General features: G+C 44.9%; 1 long non-coding RNA gene across 1 annotated transcript; it reads left to right on the top strand.

Annotated features, from left to right (window-relative positions):
* Positions 1-7,836: 7,836 nt before the first annotated feature.
* On the top strand, positions 7,837-21,957 carry LOC140906474 (uncharacterized). Its single transcript, XR_012157126.1, has 3 exons — positions 7,837-8,016; positions 20,242-20,592; positions 21,380-21,957. It is a non-coding gene; the product is annotated as an uncharacterized lncRNA (long non-coding RNA).
* Positions 21,958-23,811: the final 1,854 nt, after the last annotated feature.

The raw sequence follows: 23,811 nt of genomic DNA, 5'->3' as shown, positions 1-23,811 counted from the left end.
TGATAATGTCATGGCAAACCTGGTGGCTGAACTTTGTGACTTTGTCCCCAAATGTGAAAGTTATGGGTGAGGACAATCTATATTCTTAAATCAGCGGCACTGCTATGGGTATCCGCATGGCCCCACAGTATGTCAACATTTTTATGGGTGACTTAGAATAACGCTTCCTCAGCTCTCGACCCTAAAGCCCCTTCTCTTCTTGCACTGTATTGATGACATCTGCATCATCTGGACCCATGGAAGAGAAGCCCTTGAGGAATTCCACCATGATTTCAACAATTTCCATCCCACCATCAACCTCAGCCTGGACCAGTCCACACAAGAGATCCACTTCCTGGACACTACGGTGCTAATAAGCGATGGTCACATAAACACCACCCTATACCAGAAACCTACTGACCACTATACTTACCTACACACCTCCAGCTTTCATCCAGACCACACCACACGATCCATTGTCTACAGCCAAGCTCTACGATACAACCGCATTTGCTCCAACCCCTCACACAGAGACAAACATCTACAAGATCTCTATCAAGCGTTCTTACAATACCCACCTTCTGACGTGAAGAAACAGATTGAGAGAGCCAGAAGAGTACCCAGAAGTTACCTACTACAGGACAGGCCCAACAAAGAAAATAACAGAACGCCACTAGCCATCACCTTCAGCCCCCAACTAAAACCTCTCCAACACATCATCAAGGATCTACAACCTATCTTGAAGGATGACCCATCACTCTCTCAGATCTTGGGAGACAGGCCAGTCCTTGCCTACAGACAGCCCCCCAACCTGAAGCAAATACTCACCAGCAACCACATACCACACAACAGAACCATTAACCCAGGAACCTATCCTTGTAACAAAGCCCGTTGCCAACTGTGCCCACATATCTATTCAGGGGACATCATCATAGGGCCTAATCACATCAGCCACGCTATCAGAGGCTCGTTCACCTGCACATCTACCAATGTGATATATGCCATCATGTGCCAGCAGTGCCCCTCTGCCATGTACATTGGCCAAACTGGACAGTCTCTACGTAAAAGAATAATTGGACACAAATCAGATGTCAAGAATAACATTCAAAAACCAGTCGGAGAACACTTCAATCTCTCTGGTTGCTTGATTACAGACCTAAAAGTGGCAATTCTTCAACAAAAAAACTTCAAAAACAGACTCCGAGACTGCTGAATTAGAATTAATTTGCAAACTGGATACAATTAACTTAGGCTTGAATAAAGACTGGGAGTCGATGGGTCATTACACAAAGTAAAACCATTTCTCCATGTTTATTTCCCCCACACACACACTGTTCCTCACACGTTCTTGTCAACTGCTGGAAATGGCCCACCTTTATTATCACTACAAAAGGTTTCCCCCTCTGCCGCCCCCCCCCCCCGCTCTCCTACTGGTAATAGCTCACCTTACCTGATCACTCTCGTTACAGTGTGTATGGTAACACCCATTGTTTCATGTTGTGTGTATATAAATCTCCCCACTGTATTTTCCACTGAATGCATCCAATGAAGTGAGCTGTAGCTCACGAAAGCTTATGCTTAGATAAACTTGTTAGTCTTTAAGGTGCCACAAGTACCCTTTTCTTTTTGCTGCTACTCTGAAGCCTGTACTTATGAATAGTCACCAACAGGACCAAATTCATGCCTGGTGTAACTCCATTGAAATCAATGGAGTTACACCAGAGATTAATTCAACCCACTACTTTAGAGCAGTGACTCTCAACCTTTCCAGACTACTGTACCCCTTCAGGAGTCTGATTTGTCTTGTGTACCCCCAAGATCCACCTCACTTATACTTGCTTATAAAATCAGACCTAAAAAGACAAACGTCACAGTACGCTATTAATGTGAAAATCCTGACTTTCACATTTTTACCCGATAATTATAAAATCAATTGGAATCTATACACTGAAATTATATACAGCAGTATAAAAAAGTCATTGTATGAAATTTTAGTTTGTACTGACTAGTGCTTTTTATATAGCCTGTTGTAAAACTAGGCAAATATCTAAATGAGTTATGTTCCAGGGGGTACATCAGGAACCAGATTCCTCCAGGCCCTGGGGGTGCTCAACCCCTTGCTCTGCCCCTGCGTCTTCCCATCCAGTTCCTCTCCCTCCCAGCACCTCCTGCACACCACGGAACAGCTGATGGCAGTAGGCACTGGGAGCATTGCATGGCTAGAAGTTGCAATGTTAAAGGTTTCAGAGTAACAGCCGTGTTAGTCTGTATTCGCAAAAAGAAAAGGAGTACTTGTGGCACCTTAGACTAACCAATTTATTAGAGCATGAGCTTTCGTGAGCTACAGCTCACTTCATCAGATGCATATCGTGGAAACTGCAGCAGACTTTATATATACACAGAGAATATGAAACAATACCTCCTCCCACCCCACTGTCCTGCTGGTAATAGCTTATCTAAAGTGATCATCAGGTGGGCCATTTCCAGCACAAATCCAGGTTTTCTCACCCTCCACCCCCCCACACACAAATTCACTCTCCTGCTGGTGATGTTAAAGGTGTGCCACATATGGTAATGGCTCAATCCAACTCAGTATCTGTCACCTGTAAGACCCTCCCGCCTCCGAATCACTGGAAGGATGACTGATCTCTGGGGAAATGAGACTGAAGAAAGATTTCTTAAACAAAAAACAGTACAACAAAACAGAAGTTCAGTGGTTGAACTTCTAACTGTGGGCATTGAGCCCGGACCCAGTTACCCCTTACAAATATAGGTGACTAACAACGGTGTTACTATACTTGAAGATAGACCTCCGGACATGGACAGGCTGCGTGACTGCAACTTCTGATCACAGACTGCCTACTACCTAGATAATGGTCAGCAAGAAGAACACGGAATCTGGATGAACCACAGCTATGGAGCACCTTGAATGGATATGTTTTTTCTTGACGAGCGTATCTCTCAGGCTGCCGCTCAGAAGGACAGCACTGCTTCAGGTGTGTTCTCCCCTTATATCGTCAGTCTCTCTCTCTCTCTCTCTCTCAGCTATACCACATGACTTTAGACACAGTGGTCTTCCTGCTCTTTTACACCAAATGACAAACACCTTACACTTCCCCTCCTTGATGGGGAAGGGATATCCCTAGAACTGTAACCATCACATTCCATAGACATTACTTAACTTGAACGATGATACAGGCCCAGAAGCTATAGGTACAGCTGTTTTTCTTTTGAGCCACTCAGTGAGGTAGATCAAGTACACAATGATTACAGATTGGATGTTAGGACCACAATAATAGGATACAACATAATATTCCATACATCATTAAAGTTTTCCAGTCCCCCAGATAGATTCTTCCACCATGGACTAGAAGGAGCCTCATCTTTGATTCACGTTAACACCCACTTAAATCTGATTAGGGGCACGATGCACAGTCAGCAATATCTTTCCCTTCTCAGTTTGCTTTAAACGGGCTTCCACTTCCAGGCGGAACATGAGTTGTGTTAGGGCTGCTATCTTTGCTCCACGCTTGACCAGATCCAAGTGGTCATATAAAGTATATTGTACATGCACAGTCTCGGTGGTGATGTCATGCCAGACGGTCTCTATCACAACCCTTCATGGAAAAGATGGAGCTCAGACAAAGGTTGACGGAAGGGTCATGTGTAATTCTATAACTAGTTACAATAAACTCACTGCACCAACTCCTTAGATAGAAACAATGGTCATTCGTGAGCACAACGGAGGAGTGATTAAAATCCAAAGTGCATTTTATAACTACCTTCCTTTTGGGGCATTTAAACATACATGGGATCCTTCCAAAACTTCAGTGTTAAAGTGTAGCCTAGACCCTTTTCTTCTAGGCAAGACTGGAGGTCCACAGTATGGTATTCATCACTCTTCTGATGGACCCATTTGCTGATAGCCATAGGAATAAGTACAGTTTGTCCCACATCTAAGACTATGGGCACTAAAAGGGTAAACCCATTCCTTGTTTTTTGCTTTTAAGTCCACACACAAGCAATTATTGAATGGTTGTGACAGAGGTAAGTGAAGTTATTTAAATTCCGGCGCCCCTGGTGCTCTTGCTCAAAAGGAATGAGATGGTTCCACAACATGCCTTATCTCTACTGGAATAAGCCCATTCAGGCCATCCCTCACAATGGACTTAGCCACACCTAGGATCCATTGCTGTGCTTGCAACATGCTAAAGCAAGGGAGATGTTAGACTGAAAAATGTTTAAGGCCCCTATGATGTTGAGGTGACCTGTCTCCTGAATTTGTATCCAGGAAGGTAAGGTATTGGCTATATGATACTCAAGCTCAAATACTATTTAAGGAGGTAGTCAGAGGGTGTGATAAAGAAGCTAAATCATGGCCCAAAGCTCCTATTTTATTGGCCAGGATCTGGTCATCTATAGTATTTAACATGCCTAGTCCAGTTCTAAACCCTTCTAATATTTTTAGCTAAGGTAGCCCTAGGTTTCCTTATGAGAGAGTTGGATGATGGAACCACTCCTTGCACCCAAGCACTCCATCCCACAGTTAGAGGTGCAGTGTATGCAAACCCTCCTTGGTTAAGGTTGTGTATTGAAATTTGTATGGGCATTATTAACCTTTTGATGGAATATACTGGATTTATCATCAGTACTCTTTTAAGCAGCTGTTTTACCACCACTGGTCCAATGGAACTTGTGTACGGCCGAGGTACCACAGATACCTTTACATTGACCTTAGTTCCATACAGACTTGTGATAACCCAGTCACCTCTGTCAAATGACACTAACACGAGCATTCACAATACATACAACAGGGAAACTTATATTCTGTAAATTTTGACAAAACCCATTCATGATACTGGCACTGTAATTTTTAACACCTGATGCCATTCAATGGCTACATTTCAGAGTTGCTAGATAAAGACCTGGTGGCAAATACAAATGGGCATTTATAAAGGTTTGATTAACATTACCAATACCGGTTGAAACCATTACACTTAAATCCCCAGGTTTTACCTGTATAGGGAGGTCACTTATGATTGACAGACACTTGGATGGCTCCCAAGCCTCAGTCAACCTAGAGCACCCCTCTAGGAAAGTGGCAAAGAGCCATGAACAATTGCCCCTTGTTTCCATGGATTTAATTTGTGCATCCTTATCTAATATGAGCTCATGCTTTTGTTAATCTGCTATGAAGGCCATCAATCAAGTGTTACCCCTTTCTTCTGCCCATACAAAATAACAATAGCCTGTATCCACATAGGCATACCAGTATAATCCCTTTCAAGACCGAGCTCAACAGAGCTTCATTCGTCAGTATACTTCTGCCCTTGGGATTATGTACCACATCTTAATGTATAATGAAACTGATTATGATGGATTCTAACAACTCATAATTATATTCATAAATCCCTATGGGTGTATCCCATCTCTCAGCCATTGTATTCACTTTACAATACCAGTGTTTGTTCTAATTTACAATAAGAGTCCATAAACCTAACAATATTAACACACAACATTTTGCAATCCAGGTGGCTGGATGAATTTCCTGGAATAGACAGAGCAGAGATTTAGGTTAGTGACACTTATTATGGCCCAACACTGCCCTTCCATTCCTTTAGTTGGGACAAATGGAACCATTAAAAAAAACCATCTCTTGCCAGATTTTAACTCTACCTGATACACTGTTAGTCTGACCTTGTTGGTTATAACTACAGGGCCTACTCAGCAGGGACTCAGGGTGATGAGTCTCTGAGTAAAATCAAAATAAAAATTTATCCCCAACCTGCCATTCATGAAATTTAAAGTTGGCATTCAGTCTTTGGTCCATTTGACACATGTTCTGCTTTAATTGGGTAGCTACCTCCTTTTGAGCATCACTAATTTTAACCAACAGCTGGGTTATGTACTGGTCTATTTGTACCTGGGGCTGATACTTATGTGGTGGCTAGGGGGGTACCACCTGATCTCAGGAGTCCTCATTGGCTGACCTGTAAAGATCTCATGGGGGTGTAAATCAATGTGCTTCAATTGTGGACCTGATGGCCATTAGGACAAAGGGTAGCTTTTTAATCCCAATTCTTTCCCGCGGGCTCTATGATCTTCCTTAACGCTGTTTTAATCCTCCTATTAGTCTGCTCAATGATCCCTGAGCTCTGGGGATGTCCAGCAATATGGAGATGCTGTTTGATGCTAAGTGCAAGGCAAATGTTCTTAACCGGGTCACCCACAAAGAGGGGTCCTTGGTCAGAGTCAATGACCTCCGGAAGGCCATACCGGGAAAACGTGTAGTGGGGGCCGCAGTATTTTTGAAAGGGGAGGGAGGGCCTCCACTCACTTTGAAAATGGATCCACTCCCACAAGGCTGTAACAGTTTCCCCACGCTGTGCGTGGTAGTAGGCCAATGTAGTCCACCTGGATCCAATGCCAGGGACCCTCAATGGGCTGGGGGAGGACTAGTCCCTTCCTAACTCAATGGTCTGGGTTGTTCTGGGCACATGCCAAACAATTGCAGGTATGATACTCTACATCCCTGGAGATGTCTGGCCACCACCCAACAGTGAGGAGACTTTTTACTGTCTTAATGCCAAAATGACATTGTTGGTGAGCTAAAGTTATAAGTTCCTTATGTTGGCAACCCGCAACTACCAATATTGGAAGGTCGTCTTTCACCTCTGCTCGATTTTTGCCATCACCAGTCCACTTTTATGTTCAAATATTTGGTACCCCCTATGATGATGAGAGAATAGATCCTGAATCTTTGTCCTTCTTTTGTATCTGCAAAATATCAAGTTGCTGCACAGCTGCAGGTTGCAGTGAGCACATAACATTGTCCGATTTTACCCACAAGATGTCTGGGTCTATTAATGCTGTCTCTCTTTAAATAGGCCATCCACCCTATTCAGCATGGATACCTCAGCCGTGTTCTTCCGATGAGCCTGTACCTTAAAGGAAAGTTGGCGCTCTCCTGCCTTCAGCAAATTTCCATGCAGGAATAAGATATTTGGTGTGGGTTACTGGCTTGTTGTCTGCGGTGTTCATGCCACGAGCCATCCGCACACTCATCCAGTCAAGGAGGGCCCTTGGGACCCAGTCAGAATCCGAGCAAATCATTATCAGAGTCTCTGTCCACAGCATCCAAAGCAGCTACTGTGGCAACAACTTCTGCTGGGCAGAATGGGGCAGCACAGTGCCTTGCAAAACCCAATCCATTGCTACCTGGAGGACAGCGTGACCTGTGTGGGGTGGTGCCTTTTAGATGGAAACAGCTCACACTGATAACCCATATGTCACAGCCCACTGCATTAGCTACTTCATATGAGGCCTCCAGCTGAAATGGAGACTTGAGGGTCTTAGTCTCCTCCCATGGAGGCAGGCACTGGTGGTCTTCACCTTCTGACAATAGAGTAAACGGTACAGCAGACAGAGACGGTACTTTATCCAACCTCACCTCCTGGTTTAATAAGCAGAGCCTAACCTGCAAGATGGGGATTGGACACCCAGCCATCACTTGCCTTCCCTGATAAGATGTACAGTACCTGACTGGCATGCGAGATGTTCAAAGCACCCCTGGAGCCATTCCAATTATGTATTCCCAGTGTTTGATTGGACCATACAAGGGCCAAAGCTTCTTTCACACCATGTATAACACTGTTCCAATTTGGGCAGCTGTTTCGAACCATAGGCAACAGCTTTGTGCGGGTGCCACTTGACTGCATAAATAACTACACTGATGCCTTTCCCAGTGGTAGCAAGCTGTAATATGAACAGCTTAGCCAATTGAGGGTAGGCCAGTGCAAGAGCCTGCATTAGGTTAAACATTGCTTAATGTTGTTGTTTTTTTTCTCCCCAGGACAATTCTTGTCCCTTGCGGAGCAGAATGTGTAAGAGGCATACAAGCTCTGAATAACCATATATAAAATCCCAAGAAAAGCCTACCAATCCCAGGAAAGATCTCCAGGTTATGTCCCTGGGAGCTGGTAATTTGCAGATCAGATTGATTCGATCAGCATCTGGACATCACCCTTCAACTCCAAGGTAAGTGACATTCTGCTGTACAAGCTGGCTTTTTGCGGGCTAATGAGGAAGCCGGTTCTTTGGATGATCAGGACCTCACTCAAAACAAGCAAGTTCTCTTCCCTGATCTTTGTAGCCACCAATATATCATCCACATAGCTGACCACCTGGTCCTTGTAGATTAGGTTTCTCCACATCTTGGTAACATGCTGATGACATATCGTGGGCACACTGTGATAACCTTGCGCTGCTCTTGTAAAAGTCAGCTGCTGATGGCCAAATGTAAAGGCAAACTTATACCATGCACTTCTATGCAGTGGTGTAGAAAACACATCTGCAATATCAATGACCAAGAACCATCTAGCCCCAGCTGCAATGGTAGACATTATTTCTGGAAACTTGGCCATGACAGGCGTCATTCTGAGAGCTCTAATCAACTGAACCTCCATGCTGATTGATCAGACTTGAGCACTGGCCAGATCGGTGCATTGCACACACTATTTGTCTCTACCAGAACTCCTTGGATCTCAAAGCATTAGTGATGCTCCCAATTCCTCATTGGACCTCTCTCCAGTATTTGTACCAGTGCTGAGGCCAAGGATCAGGGCCCTCCACCATAATCTCCACATCAATACATCCACAGTCTAACTTGTTCTTTGCAAATACTTGCGGATATTTGTTTAGTGATTTCCAGATGTCTGATTCCCATGTTGGCAACTTGAGTTTGGTAGGCACCTTGAGAGCATTCACTCAATGCAATGATGATATAATGACTCCTCCTTCACCCTGGCCTTTAACAGTCCTCTGATTGGGAAGATCCACTATGACATCCAAGCGCCTCAACCCATCCATCCCTAATATACCCTGTCTATCAAGCTTCTGGAAACCAAAGGAAGCTTCAGTGATCAGTGCCTCAGTTATCCAAGTTATTGGCTCTGAAAAAGGCACTAGACTTTACTTTCCATTATATCCTTCAAGTACCTTGATTTCTCTAATCGGTAGCTGTTTTACTGGAGGAACTGCTTTTGTGCAAATTCTACTCATTGTGGCCCCAGTGTCCAGGAGCATTTTCTGCTTGATATTACCAAATTCCCCTCAGACAGATGTTAGTTGCCAGCCTTCCCCCACCTATCATTTACAATAGTGGCCACATGCAATGGGGAAGGGAGAGCTCCGTGGCTTCAGAGGGAGCTTTGGGGTGGTGCTCTTTCCTGTCAAGGGACTGTTTCCTCCCCTGCTAGATTCTCTTCCTGCCTCCTGTGCTAGCTTTTTCAGCAGGCTCGAGTTGGCAGACCATCTAGTTGTTCTACAGGCTCGTACTTGCGAAGTGTCTCGACAAGTCTAATCTAAACCCATAGTCAGGATCTCTATTTTTGCTATTCTTTCTGTAACTAGCCTTCCCATCATTCCCAACTTTTATGGCAGCCACTTTCCTTTGTGTCCCGGGATGTTATTGTTGCTAGGATAAGCTTCCCTGTATAGGTCATACACTTCTTGAGCTCTGGTTTCCAATTCTTTGAGAATAGTTACTCTGGGATTGGCAGGTCCCATGGCCATTTTAATTACAGGGAGCAAATCCTGAACAAACATCTCCCAGAGTTCAGGGGTGTCATACATATCAACTCCATTTGCTATCAGAAACTGACCTGAAAGCCAATATAGTAATAGTTTCCTGGCAAGGAATTTCTGTGGTCTTTCTGAGATCCTTTGTCAGAGTACATCTTGCCCCTAAGATTTTTGTATGGGTCATACAGCTTCATAATGGCAAGGTAAATTTCTACAGATTCCTGAACACTACCCATCTGAACCTCTGTAGGTAGGGTGGGGCTCATACTCATCTGCGCTCATACTTTCTTTTACTAGTGCAACTGTGTCTTCTAAACTTAAATTGGCGGTCACACTAAGCTTTGCCAGCCAATCCAAAGCATTTTCTTTAGAAAGGGGGCCCTTGTGCTTGCTCATAGCTCACACCTGTTCCAGACCCAGGGCATGGATTTCATACCTCATTTCCAAGGGTCTGCCATGTCCATAATGAACCACAGTAGTGATTATTGGAGCAATCGGAGGGTAGCTTGAAGTCCCCTAGACCCCCAAGACTCATGGGGTTTCTCTGGTGCTGGGGGGGGGGAGAATACTAGGAATGAAACATTTCTTTCTATGTCACTCCCATCTGAGTCAATAGATGTACTAGACTCCTACCCTCTTAAGAGGTCAGTTTTTATAGCACTTATGGCACCCTGCCTACGCTGCAACCTTTGCTTCAACATTATCTTTTTATCACCTACCCTGTGGTTCACAGATGTTTCTTGTCTTGCTGTCTTTACCTCTTTCATTAACTCTCTAGTTGCAGCTTGAGAGCCTTCTAACTTTTTTGACAGCACAGATATGTGCTTTCTCCTTTTTCAGGAGGTTCCCATTCAACTCCTGCACTTGGGGATTCTAACTGGTTAAGCTGCATTGTCAAGTTAGCCATCTGGGCTGTTGTGGCAGCCTGCTGGGAGCTGAACTTTTCTACCTTCACTTCCTTTTCAGACACTTATAGCTTGAGAAGTGGCTACGCTTACAGCTTGAGAACCAACTTCTTGTTTCAGTCTCCATTGCCGATCCAGCTCCTTTGCCATCATACCCAACCTCAAGAGCAAAGCTCTTCTCTTAAGCCTTCCCCCAGTAAAAAGACTGGGTATCACAAACCTTTCCCATGTTCTGCACAGTTTAACCATAGCATCCTCACCACTGAACAGATCATCAGCCCAGGGGTTTTATTCTTCCCAAATAAAGCAATACAGAAGTCAACCCCTCCCCCCCCCGGAGGTATTTTTAACAAGGTGTTCCTCCACACACCTTGGGGGGAGGGGTGGCTTACTAATCATGCACTCCAAGTGAAGGTCCCATAATCTCACACAACAGGATTGTGATTTTGCCGATCCCACCCAGGGAAACCAATGTTTCCCCTCCCTGGACAGCACCCTACTTCCAAGCCTGCCTGTGTCCACCAACCGGTATCAGGCCAACTGTTGTCGCTGCCTCCGAGGCATCCTCACCTCAGACACGGAAACCTCCTCACTAACCTTCTACCCAGTCAGGTTCATTTATTCCAACTGCCAGGCCATACCCTGCCATTCTCCACCCAAGAGAAGCCACCTCTGGGCATCAAGCAGGGATTTTAAAATGGGACCATGGACTCGGATCCTTTAGCTCTCCAACTCCTGTCCACTGGTTTATGGAAAGGGAACACTCAACCACCCAGGGACGTGGCCTTGCTAGGCTACCACTAGTCCCGGCCTCCCAGGGTGGAAAACCAAGAGACCTAGGACATGACCCCATTCTCTATCGACAGCCACCACTCACAGTAAAATACATGTACTCCAGGATGGGAGTGATGTTCACTTCCCACAGGTCGCAAGGGACCTCAGCTCAAACCACATGAGTAAAGGAAAATAAATAAAACAGACATAAGCCAGAGACTGGTAGAGATCCGAGCAGTAGACTCGCAACTATGGCATACTGATCTTAACATTGGGTCCAGCTGCAGTTGCCAGAAACTGTTGCATGGCTAGAAGTTGCAACATTAAAGGTATGCCACATATGGTAATAGATACTGAGTTGGGTTGGGCCATCACCTGTAAGACCCTCCCGCCTTTGAATCACTGGAAAGATGACTGATCTCTGGGGAAATGAAACTGAAATATTTATTAAATGAAAGAACAAATAATTCCATGGTTGAACTTGAAACTGTGGGCAATGAGCCCAGACCCAATTACCCCTTACAAATATGGGTGACTAACAATGATGTTACTATACAATGGACTACCAGACATGGACAGGCTGCATGACTGCAGCATCTGATCCCAGACGGCCTACTACCTAGATAACGGTCAGCAAGAGGAATACAGAATCTGGATGAACCACGGCTACGGAGCACCTTGGATGGAGATCAAGTAAGCTCTTTTGACGATACATTGCCTCTTGACGTGCACATCTCACGGGCTGCCACTCAGAAGGACAGCACTGCTTCAGGTGTGTTCTCCCCTTAGTCAGTCAGTCAGTCAGTCACACTCTCGCTCTCTCTCTCTCTCTTTCTCTCAGCCATACCACGTGACTTTAGACCCAGTAGTCTTCCTGCTCTTTTACACCAAATGACAAAGCATCTTTACAGGCGTGAGGGAGAGGAGGTGATCGGTGGGGCTGCCAGCAGGTAGCAGATGCTGGCTGGGTGGGGAGAGCTGGCTGATGGTGGGTTTAAGATTGTATTTAAAATGAACAGTTTGATAGTCCTATAGATTGGAAAAAACAATTATATCTGTGTCACTACACAATAGGCCTCAGCCTTGCCTATATGAACATGTAGTTTGAACTCCTACTGAGGACCTTATGCTACAAGTATTAGGTTTCTATTAGCAATGGGAGGAAAAATTCTATGCACAGTCAACTTACATCTATGACTCTCTGATATCACTGATGCAGAAAAGCTAACAGAATTTTATTTTACCAGAGCCAGTTAAAAGGAATGTCTTTTGAAACTTGCTAGACATACAAAAGAACTTCCCATATTCCTTTGTTGCCTGAGTTGGATGCCAGTGACCTATACCAGGAATAGCCCCACCCTCACAGACACACTGTTCACAAGTTAAGGATTTCTAGAGAACATTCTGAATCTATTCATACCCCTTTACCTTCCTTACATTCTAAATTCTTTCCCTTATTCATGTACTTTTCTCATTGTGTTTATGATATTTTTCTTAACCCAGAAGGTGTTTTATTCAGGCTCTGTAATATTTCTGTATATGCTGAAGTGTAATATGTTTGAAAATTTCCATTAAATGTAAACACAAAGGTAAGGTAATTTTTCCCTTATGCTTCAGGGCACCAAGTGAGTTCCTCCTGGAGATCAGGAAGGAATTCTCTCTGCATATAAAGAAGTAGATGGATGTACTGAGGTTTTTGGATGGGATTGGCCTTCTTCTGAAGAAATAGCTAATCTCCATTATTGAAGGTGTGATAACAGATTAATGAACATGGTCTGAGCTGGTTTAGAAACCCTATCTTCCTTTAACAATAGAAGATTCCTTCCGCCGTGTGCGCCCTCCCCCCTAACACTGGGTGTTCGTTCTCTCTCTCTCTCTCTCTCTCTCTCTCTCCTACAGGATTACATTCTTGAGCTCTTTGCCCTATAAGGAAAGGGAGATGCCTTCATTGCTACTTACCTTCTGCACACAGATAAAAGTCAATGATTAACCCCTCTACCAAAAGCCCGTTGACGCTTGCACAAAGATTCTGCCTAAAACAATAGGGTTAATCATCAGTTCACCTCCCTTATTTAATTTATCTTTTGTCTCCTTCTCACTCAACTTTCTTTGCTAGCCCCAAGGTTTCAATGGCCATGGATTTGCACCATCCCCCACTCCAACTGTAAGCCCTCATATTTCAAGTAGTTGTGTGACACCTTGTAGGCTGCATCCATTAATAGAGTTCTGATAACCACTAAATGCTCCATTGGGTCCTAGAGCGAAGGAAGTTGGCTCTTGGAAAGGGGATGAAAACGGGATATTGTTACACTGTTTAAAAGTCACCAATCCAGCAACAAAAAGCCAAAAGTTCTACTGGACACCTGCTACTTATTTTCCCATACAGAATTCTCTTCCATGAACTGAAATCAGCAAAAGGATAATGCGTGGGAGCAATATCAGTAGACCTTGACCTAGTTTCTCAGCTGATTTGCAATGTTTATTCAAACCTCATTTAGAAATTCCCCTACTTTCCCTTTTGTCTGAGACGTAGCAAGCTAGAGGGATCTCCCAGTGCGATGGAGAATGGCAGATGGATGTGGATGGACAGGAGCAGCACTGAAAGAGACTGCTGCCAGGTGCTGGGGCTGAGATGGTTGGATCATCACATGCTAGAGCAGCAATGAAAAGGCAGCCATTCAGAAGTGAAGCTGAGAGGATGGGATCAGCAGTGACAAAGCCTTCACCCAGTAGTGCCTCTGCTAGTAAAGGACAGGGATGATAGGCAGGAGAAGCACCAATAAGGCCACAAAAGGGAGTTGAGAATATTGACATGATACAATAGACAGGGCTGATGCTGAAGGAACCTTTGTCCTGCAGCATGGCTGATAGAAATAGATGGACAGAATGTACTGAAGAGGCCTTCAGTAGGTACTAGGCCTAAGAAAGGTAGATAGCACTGGATTGAAAGAAGGGACCCATACAGCACTAGAATACATTTAAAAATTTTATTAAAGTTAATGTTTAAAATCAAGTTTACGTAAGTTAAGAGGGAAGGTACTATACATCTGGGGTCAGGCTTGGGTTATGGGGGATTACAAGTATCAGTTACAAGGTTCACAAGGTACATACATATCACATAACCAGCATAGATCCAGATGGGGGTATGGGAGTTTTTAAAGCATCAGTGGATAAATGGGCTTGGGTACGCCACCCATTGAATGTATTAAGAGTCCAAGTCAGTATTGGTGTAGAGAATAAGTACACGGGTGGGGTGCGTCCCTCGGTTCATCAGGGAAGGAAATGGTTATTTCCCTGGTCGGTGTTCTCGGTTACTAGACCTGGTATTGTCGGTGTCCTGTGATGTGTTCCATGTAGATGTCTCTGGACCACCTGATGGTATCAGATACCATGAGCTGTCTCATGAGCTGGACGTAGCGTTGACCAACTCCACACACTCTCAGTACCAGTTTGTTGTGGGGGTCCCATGCGCCCAAGGCTGCCACAACCAGGGCATGGATCTGGACCTCATAGCCCTGGGCTCTCAGAGTTTCGGCCAGTGGGGTGTATTTCAAGGCCTTCTGTGCTTGGGCCTTGTGGAAGGCCTGTGACCTGTTTTCAAATAGTACCATGACATCTACCATGGAGACCTTATTCTTTTCTGCGTCTGTCACGATGATGTTGGGTCGCAATTGGCTGTCTGTCCCTGGGATGGCAGTGTCAACGCTGATCTTCCCCAGGAATGGTGGGATGGCTTTTACCAGCCAGTTCTATTATCCCTGCATGTTCTGATAGGCCTTGGAGCCTAACTCACAGCAGCCTCTCTGTGTCCTGGTGGGTCCAGTCTGGAAGAAAGGGGGAAATGGGGAAAAAAGGAGCCACAGAGAAGTGCTTGGAGGTGTGGGCTTTGCTGCTGAATATCTAGCCTGTGTAAACATGTGGCAGGCAGTAGAGTGGGGCGGTGCTTGGGTTCTGGGGAGCAGAAAAGTGGGAGGTATCTATGTGAGGAGAGGATCAAAGGGTCTAAATCCTGCATAGCCCAATGCTGGCATTATCGAAGTCATATGGACTCCTGTCACACAGCAAGTCTTGGCAAGTTTTTTTTTTTAAAGCTACAAACATTCAAATACAAAAATACTTCCATGTATTTTCAGATGTAACTAAATTAAATAACTTTGGGGGGAATGCTTTGTAAGTATTATAGATTAAAACAACTGTTACTAAAGCAAGTAATTCAAAGTTAAGGGTATTAGATTAGAGAGAAGTGTAAGGTACTTTATAAGGCACAAATCACATTGCTATCTGAGCACGAACTTCAAGTGGGTGGGAAAGGCAAAAAGTATAGAAATGTACAGTTAAAGTCATAAAACAGTTTCAACTCTGCCCCATTATTCTGCCCCTATGATGTATGAGGCAGATACATTTTTCTAACAACTTGAAGTCTGCACTTCGCAGCCTCTGACCTCTTAAATCCTGACTAGTCATAGCACTGAGCATATAGTACAGGAACTAAATGCTTTTTGCTAAGGATATTAAATTCTGTATTATTGCAGCTTGGCATAGTTGGCATGTACATCTGAAACACTTTCAAAAGGATTTTCACCTAGGTGAAGTTAAAAAATTCCACTTATGTATATTTGCAAAGGCTTGTCTCAGCTTACAAAGGATGGAACATGTATGGGGTGGGAATACACAGGTTTATACTATATAAGGTAAAGTATATAAAGTGTGACAAAGTTCCTCCTCTGCCTTGGTGGGTCCTGCGCTTATTGGCGGATTTGCTCACCTCAGAGATTCACAACAGCCCTCAGTTTGGCCACTTTTGCTAGTGGCTCAAACCTGCCATTCACTCAGCTAACCTCATCACTGGCCAGCATGGGAAAAAGGAAGAACAACAATCCCCGCAGTCTCTGCTGATCCACCATGTGGGTCAGGGAACAGCCCAGAGACCTTCCCCTCTGGTGGAACCCACAGTCCAGGTCACTCCTCCTGTGTCTGATCAGGAGTTGGGAGGTTTGGGGGGAACCCGGTCCTGCCCTCTACTCAGGGTTCCAACCCAGGGCCCTGTGGAATGCAGCTGTCTAGAGATCCTCCTGGAACAGCTGTGCGACAGCTACAACTCACTGGGCTACTTCCCCATAGCCTCCTCCCAACACCTGCTTTATCCTCACCACAGGACCTTCCTCCTGGTGTCTGATAATGCTTGTACTCCTCACTCCTCCAGTAGTACACCTTCTCATTCTCAACTTCTTGCTCCCAGCTCCTCACACGCAAGCCACAAACTGAAGTGAGGTCCTTTTTAAGCTCAGGTGCACTGATTAGCCAGCCTGCCCTAATTGATTCTAACAGCTTCTTAATCGGCTTCAGGTGTCCTAATTAGCCTGCCTGCCTGAATTTGTTCCAGCAAGTTCCTTTCTGTTTCAAAAACCGCCCCTGTTACCTTACCCAGGGAAAATGGACCTGCTTAATCTGGGACTAATACATCTGCCTTCTAACACTCTCCTGTGGCCATCTGGCCTGACCCTGTCACAAAAGATAAGTGCAAAGTACTTCACTTAAGTAGGAAAAATCAAATACACAGATATGAAATGGGTAATAACTGACACAGTGGTAGTACTACTGAAAAAGATCTGGGGGGTTACAGTGAATCACAAATTAACTGAGTCAACAATGTGATGCAATTGCAAAAAAGGCAAATGTAATTCTGGGGTGTATTAAGGAGTGTCAAAGGTAAGACTCAGGAGGTAACTGTCCCACTCCACTCTGCACTGATGAGGCCTCAGCTGGAGTACTGAGTCCATTCTGGGCACCACACTTTAGGAAAGATGTGGACAAACTGGAGAGAGTCCAGAGAAGAGCAACAAAAATGATAAAAGGTAGAGAAAATCTGACACAGGAGGAAAGATTTAAAAAACTGGGCATGTTTAGTCTTGAGAAAAGAAGACTGGGGAGGGGGGACCTGATCCCAGTCTTCAACTATGTTGAGAGCTGTTATAAAAAGGATGTTGATCAGTTGTTCTCAATGTCCAATGAAGGTAGAACAAGAAGGAATGGGGCTTAATCTGCAGCAAGGGAGATTTAGGTTAAATATTACACAAAACTTTCTAAGGCCTAGTCTACACTGCAAAGTTTGGTTGATGTAAGCCACCTCCTGTCAAACCAGCTGTGTATGTGTCTACACTTAATTTTTTCTCCCGCCCATGTAAATGCCCCATTATAGTGATACAGTAAAACCATCCCCCCAAATGGTGTTGAGCTATGGTCAACAGTCTGAGGTTGATGCAGCACAAGTGTAGACACTATGTGACCTATTTCAACACTCTCAGTCCTCCAGCAGCTGTCCCACAATGCCCAACACTGACCACTCTGGTCACAAGTATGACCTCCACTGTCTGGGGTCATGGAGTCCGGAAGTCCCACATCCCCCTTTAAAACCCCACACATTTTTGAAGTGCCTTTTCCTCATTGCCTAGCTTGATGAGCACACCTAGCAGCTTTCCCTTATTGTGTGCAACTGCCCTATCAATCATGTCAGGTACACACTCCAGATGTGCTCCTGCCTGGAGTCGACAGGAGATAGTGGATCTCCTGGGCCTGCGGGGAGAAAAGGCTCTGCCAGCACAGCTATGAAGCAGTCATAGAAACACTGACATCTATGAGCAGATTGCACAAGGGATGCAGGCAAAGGGATATGATATAGATAGTTGGGTATGCGATGACCGGGAGAACTGCATGGTGACTTGTGTGTCTGGTGCACAGGTCACAGATCTTTCGAGACATCTAGACAGGCTTATGTGTAGTGCTGGGGCGGAGCCGGTGGTCATGGTACATGTAGGTACCAATGACATAGGGAAGGGTAAGATAGAGATCCTGGAGGCCAAATTTAGGCTGCTAGGTAAGAGATTGAAGTTCAGGACCTCCATGGTAGCATTCTCCAAAATGCTTCCAGTTCTACGCGCAGGGCCAGTTACAGAGGCAGAACTCCAGGGTCTTAATGCGTGGATGAGACAATGGTGCAGGGAGGAGGGGTTTAGATTTATTAGGAACTGGGGAAACTTTTGGGAAAGGGGGAACCTGTACAGGAAGGAAGGGCTCCACCCAAACCAAAGTGGAACCAGGTTGCTGGTGCTTAAAATTAAAAAGGTCGTAGAGCAGTTTTTAAAGTAAGGGCTGGGGGGAAATCCGACAGGTGCGGAGGAGCAGATGATTCGGACATCCCTTAGGGGAGGATCTATAAATGGAGTTTCCCTATGTCCTAATAAGGAGAAGAGGCTGGAAGATGATAAAATACAGGTAGGATCTGATGAGAAACAGTCAAAAGAAAAAAAGTCCCATTCAATTACATCATGTAATGGAAGACAAAGCTAAAAAGTAACAAGTTTTTAAAATGCTTATATACCAATGCTAGAAGTCTAAATAATGAGATGGGAACACTAGAGTGCCTTGTATTAAATGAGGATATTGATAGGCATCACAGAAACTTGGTGGAATGAGGATAATCAATAGGACACAGTAATACCACGGTACAAAATATATCGGAAGGACAGAACAGGTCGTGCTGGTGGGGGAGTGGCACTGTATGTGAAAGAAAGTGTAGAATCATATGAAGTAAAAATCTTAAATAAGCCAAACTGTACCATAAAATCGCTATGGATAGCAATTCCATGCTTCAATAATAAGAATATAGCAGTAGGGATATAGTACAGACCACCTGACCAGGATGGTGATAATGACTGTGAAATGCTCAGGGAGGTTAGAGAGGCCATTCAAATAAAAAACTCAATAATAATGGGGGATTTCAACATATTCCTAAATGATCTGGAAAGGGGGTAATTTAATGAGGTGGTAAAGTTGCAGGCAATACAAAATTACTCAAGGCAGTGATCTCACAATATTGGGTGATTGGACAACTGGATGACAGATGAAATTTGGTGTTGATAAAAGTTTTCAGAATGGAGAGAGGTAAATAGTGGTGTCCCCCAAGGGTCTATACGGGGACCAGTCCTATTCAACATATTCATAAATGATCTGGAGTAAATAGTGACGTGGCAAAATTTGCAGATGATACAAAATTACTCAAGATAGTTAATTCCCAGGTAGACTGTGAAGAGCTACAGAAGGATCTCTCAGAACTGGGTGACTGGGCAACAAAATGGCAGATGAAATTTAATGTTAATAAATGCAAAGTAATGCAAATTGGAAAACATATACATACATATAAAATTAGGTCTAAATTAGCTGTTACCACTCAAGAAAGAGATCTTGGAATCATTGTGGATAGTTGTCTGAAAACATTCACTCAATGTGCAGCAGCAGTCAAAAAAGTGAACAAAATGTTGGAAGTCATTAAGAAAGATAGTAAGACAGAAAATATCATATCGCCTCTATATAAATCCTGGTACATCCACATCTTGAATATAGCGTGCAGATGTGGGCACCCCATCTCAGAAAAGATATATTGGAAAAGGTTCAGAAAAGGGCAACAAAAATATTTAGGGGTACAAATGGCTGCCGAATAAGGAGAGATTAATAAGACTGGGACTTTTCAGCTTGGAAAAGAGACGACTAAGGGGGATATAATAGAGGTTTATAAAATCATGACTGGTGTGGAGAAAGTAAATAAGGAAGTGTTATTTACTCCTGCTCTTAACACAAGAACTAGGGGCCACCAAATGAAATTAATAGGCAGCAGGTTTAAAATAAACAAAAGCAAGTATTTTTTCACACAATGCACAGTCAACCTGTGGAACTCCTTGCCAGAGGATGTTGTGAAGGCCAAGACTATAACAGGGTTCAAAAAAGACCTACATAAATTCATGGAGGATAGGTCCATCAATGGCTAGTAACCAGGACGGGCAGGGATGGTATCCCTAGCCTCTCTTTGCCAGAAGCTGGGACTGGGCGACAGGGGATAGATCACTTGATGATTACCTGTTCTGTTCATTCCCTCTGGGGCACCTGGCATTGGCTAGATGGGCCTTTGGTCTGACCCAGTATAGCCATTCTTCTGTTTTTATGACAGGGACCAGCAGCAGTGCCACATGAAAGCCAAGAAACTGCAGCAGGCATACCAGGAGACCAGGGAGGTCAACAGTCCATCTGGTGTCAAGCTGCAGACCTGCCACTTTTACAACGAGCAGCATGGCATACGGGTGGAGACCTTGCGACCACCCCACATACCACTATGGGTATCTCCAAGGAGTACAAGTCACAGGTCCTTGGAGTAACCAGCAAGGAGGAAGAAGAGGAGGAGGATGGGAAATATGCAACTATGGGGGTCCAGCTGTGCCACAAGGCAGTTCCATGGCAGAGACTCCACCACAGTCCTGGCAGTTGAACATGGACAAGCCTGATGTAGGGGAAGGAACCTTGGGTAAGCGTGTGAATGCATTTCCCATTAAAATAGTTAAATGTACTGATGATGCCTGACCCCAAAGTAGCAGGACAAGCGATTGACTTTTCAGTAACGTATTCGTACTAGAAGAGGTAATGGTACAACAAACAGAGGTAGAGTTATTATTTGCTTTTCATTCCTCTGTAAAGTTAGGTGAAAGGGGGGCATGCAGAGCAGTTGGTTTATGTACCCCAGTATGTCCCTTGAATCCTCAGGAGAGATCGCGATGAACCTTTCATGGAGCCACTCTGCAATCCTCTCCTGAAGGTTTCTAGGATGGCGGCCTAATTTCTTCCTCCACAGTAGAACATTTTCCCATGCCACTGCATGATGGATTCAGCCAGCACCATTGCAGTAAACAAGCTCGTGGCATACAAGCCCAGGCAGCTTCAGGACACCCGTAGCTCCTGAGCTCTCTCTGCCTTTGTTACCCTACAGGGTTAGATATCAACTAAAATCAGCACCTGTGGAAAATAGTGCCAGTATTCAGTGCAATAGCCCTATACTCATGTTGTTTCATGCGATTGAACAATTCTCTGCTCATTTCTCACTCTGCTTGCCCTGGCGGGCCATACTCACTATGGCTGGGACTGAAGAGCGGTGTTGTGCACAAGCACTCCAAGGTTGAAGTGTCAATAAGCAGGTCTTGTTTAAAACTTCAGGGAAGCAAGGGAAGGGAGTTCCGAATCTTAACTTTCACTTTTCATTGTGACTATACTGACAATAACACCTCCATGTGTTTTATCTGTATCTGCTGCCGTTGCAGCGTTGACGGGTTCCCCCTCTACATCCGCGTCATGCCTAAGCCAGGTAAGGAGGAGAAAGAAGATGACTCAGGATGATGTGTTTAGTGAAATCCTGCAAGGCAATGCTGCATTAGGCTGTGAAAAGAAGTCTTGAAGGGTGAATATTTCAGACTGTATGAAGAACAAAAGAGCATATGGGGAAAGGCCCAGGAGTCCTGCAGGAAGAGGAGAGGGAGCTGCACCAAGACATAGTGGGGCTTCTCCAGCAGCAAACAGATGCGGCAGACTCTTGTGGACCTACAAGTTCAACAGGCATGGTCTCACCTCCCTTTGCAGTCAATGGAGAACTCCATTTTAGCACCTCCCTGCACCCCCCATCCCAACATTCCATGTGACATCAGGGCTGCATCCCTACTCCTATCACTCCACCAGGGGGACAGTGAGGAGAACTGACCTGTGAGAGCTATGGTTGATGTAGGGTGTAGCCAAAATGATCCAAAATGGACAGGAATGTTCTTTCCCCTTGTTCAGTACTGTTTCATTTGTTTATTTCAAAAGTTTCCATTGTATTTGCTTTTAAAGTGCACATTTTTTTTTGTTGTGGTTGTGTGACTCAATAAAATTCTATTTTTTTAAAACTAATTAGTCTTTATTAGTTCACAATTCAGGCTGCAGAATGCCTAGTGGTATTGAAAGCACCCACTTCTTCTTATGGTACAGGGTGACAGAACTCAAAGGATTACAAACACAGTGTAATAATTATAAATGTACTGCAAGCACCACAAAATTAATAGGTGCACAAACAGACTGTTAGATTCATATGTATACTCCAAGCACCACATAATTCCTACTAGGCTCCAAAACTTCAGGGTCAGGTAGAGCACAGTCCACCATGCCGTATGACTTTGCCTGACCGTTAAAGTGCTCTTTCAAGACCTTCTGTGTTGAGCTTCACTAATAGCCCTTGCGTCAGGCTGTTCAAATGCAGCAGACAAATACTCCACCTCTGCCCTCCCCTCTGGCAGCAGCTTTCCCCCCTTAGCCTCACAGATATTATGCAGGATGCAACAGGCAGCTATAACCATTGGGATGTTTTTCTCACTGAGATCTAATTTAGTGAGTGAACAATACCAACATCCTTTCAATCTACCAAAAGCACATTCAACCATCATTCTGCACCTGCTGCGCTGGTAGTTGAATATTTCCTTGGTGCTGTTGAGAAAGCCAGTGTATGGCTTCGTGAGGGAGGGTAGCAAGGGGTAGGCTGGGTCTCCCCCAGGATCACTCTTGGGAGTTCAGCATCACCAGTGGTAATCCACTGGTGAAGAAAGTGTCCCAGCTTGCAGCTTTCTGAACCGTCCTGTGTTCTTAAAGATGTGAGCATCATGAACCTTCCCTGACAGCTAACACTGATGTTTGTGAAACATCCCTGATGTTCCTCCAATGCTTGTATAACCGTAGAAAAGTAACCCTTTCCCACAATAGGGATATGCGTGCCATCTATTACTTCACTGAAGAGCAGGAACCCCATTGCTGCAAATCCAGCCACTCTGTTCTACACAGTGCCAAGAGTCACAGTCCTGTGTAGCAGGAGATGAGTAATGGCCCTACACACTTGGAGACAATGGCCCCCACTGTGGATTTTCGCACTCCAAAATGATTTCCCACTGACCGGTAGCAAGCCAGTGTTGCAAGCTTCCACAGTACGATCACCACGCACTTCTCCACTGTCAGGGCAGCTCTCACTTTGGTATCCCTGCTCTGGAAGGCTGGGGTGAGCTCAGCACACAGATCCAGGAATGTGGCCATGCACATTGGAAAGTTCTGCAGCCACTGTTTGTCATTCCAACCCTGCGTTACCGTGCTGTCCCACCAGTCAGTGCTCATTTCTCAGGCCCAGAAGCGGCGCTCCACCCTCTGCAGCTGCTCCGTGAATTCTACCAACACACCTGAACTTGTTGTCGCTATGTCCCACAGCCACCTGTTCTCCCTGAAACCACCACGTTCCCCACAGCTGTGGTTCTTCCTGTGGCTCTGCAAATACTGGAGGATTGTGCCTTCTGTGTTTGCAATGCTCATGATAATGGTGCAGAGCTATGTGGGCTCCATGCTTTTATCAGAGATGGCGGCCAGCAACAAGCACTGTCCAGATTTGTGGGATTTTAAAAAAGGCAAGAAAATTATGGATTTGGGTGGCATTATGGCCTGGAGAAGGTTGCATGATGTAAACGTGACGCCCCTCGCTCCCAGTGACCCCTGCAGGACTCGTTTCTGCCTAGCCATGCCTTGCCCACAAAGACAGCGTGCCAGACGATGGCAAGTTGCACACTGAGACGTCTACCCATGGTGCACTGCACTGTATATCAACACATGCACTCCTGGTGAGTACCTGCAGTGCCAGCACAAGGAGCCAACTATGAATGCACTCAAGAGATATACTATCTCCAGTACC

This window comes from Lepidochelys kempii, chromosome 1 (genome assembly GCF_965140265.1).
Source record: "Lepidochelys kempii isolate rLepKem1 chromosome 1, rLepKem1.hap2, whole genome shotgun sequence".
Classification (NCBI taxonomy): domain Eukaryota; kingdom Metazoa; phylum Chordata; order Testudines; family Cheloniidae; genus Lepidochelys; species Lepidochelys kempii.
This window is presented reverse-complemented; position numbering and strand designations above follow the sequence as displayed.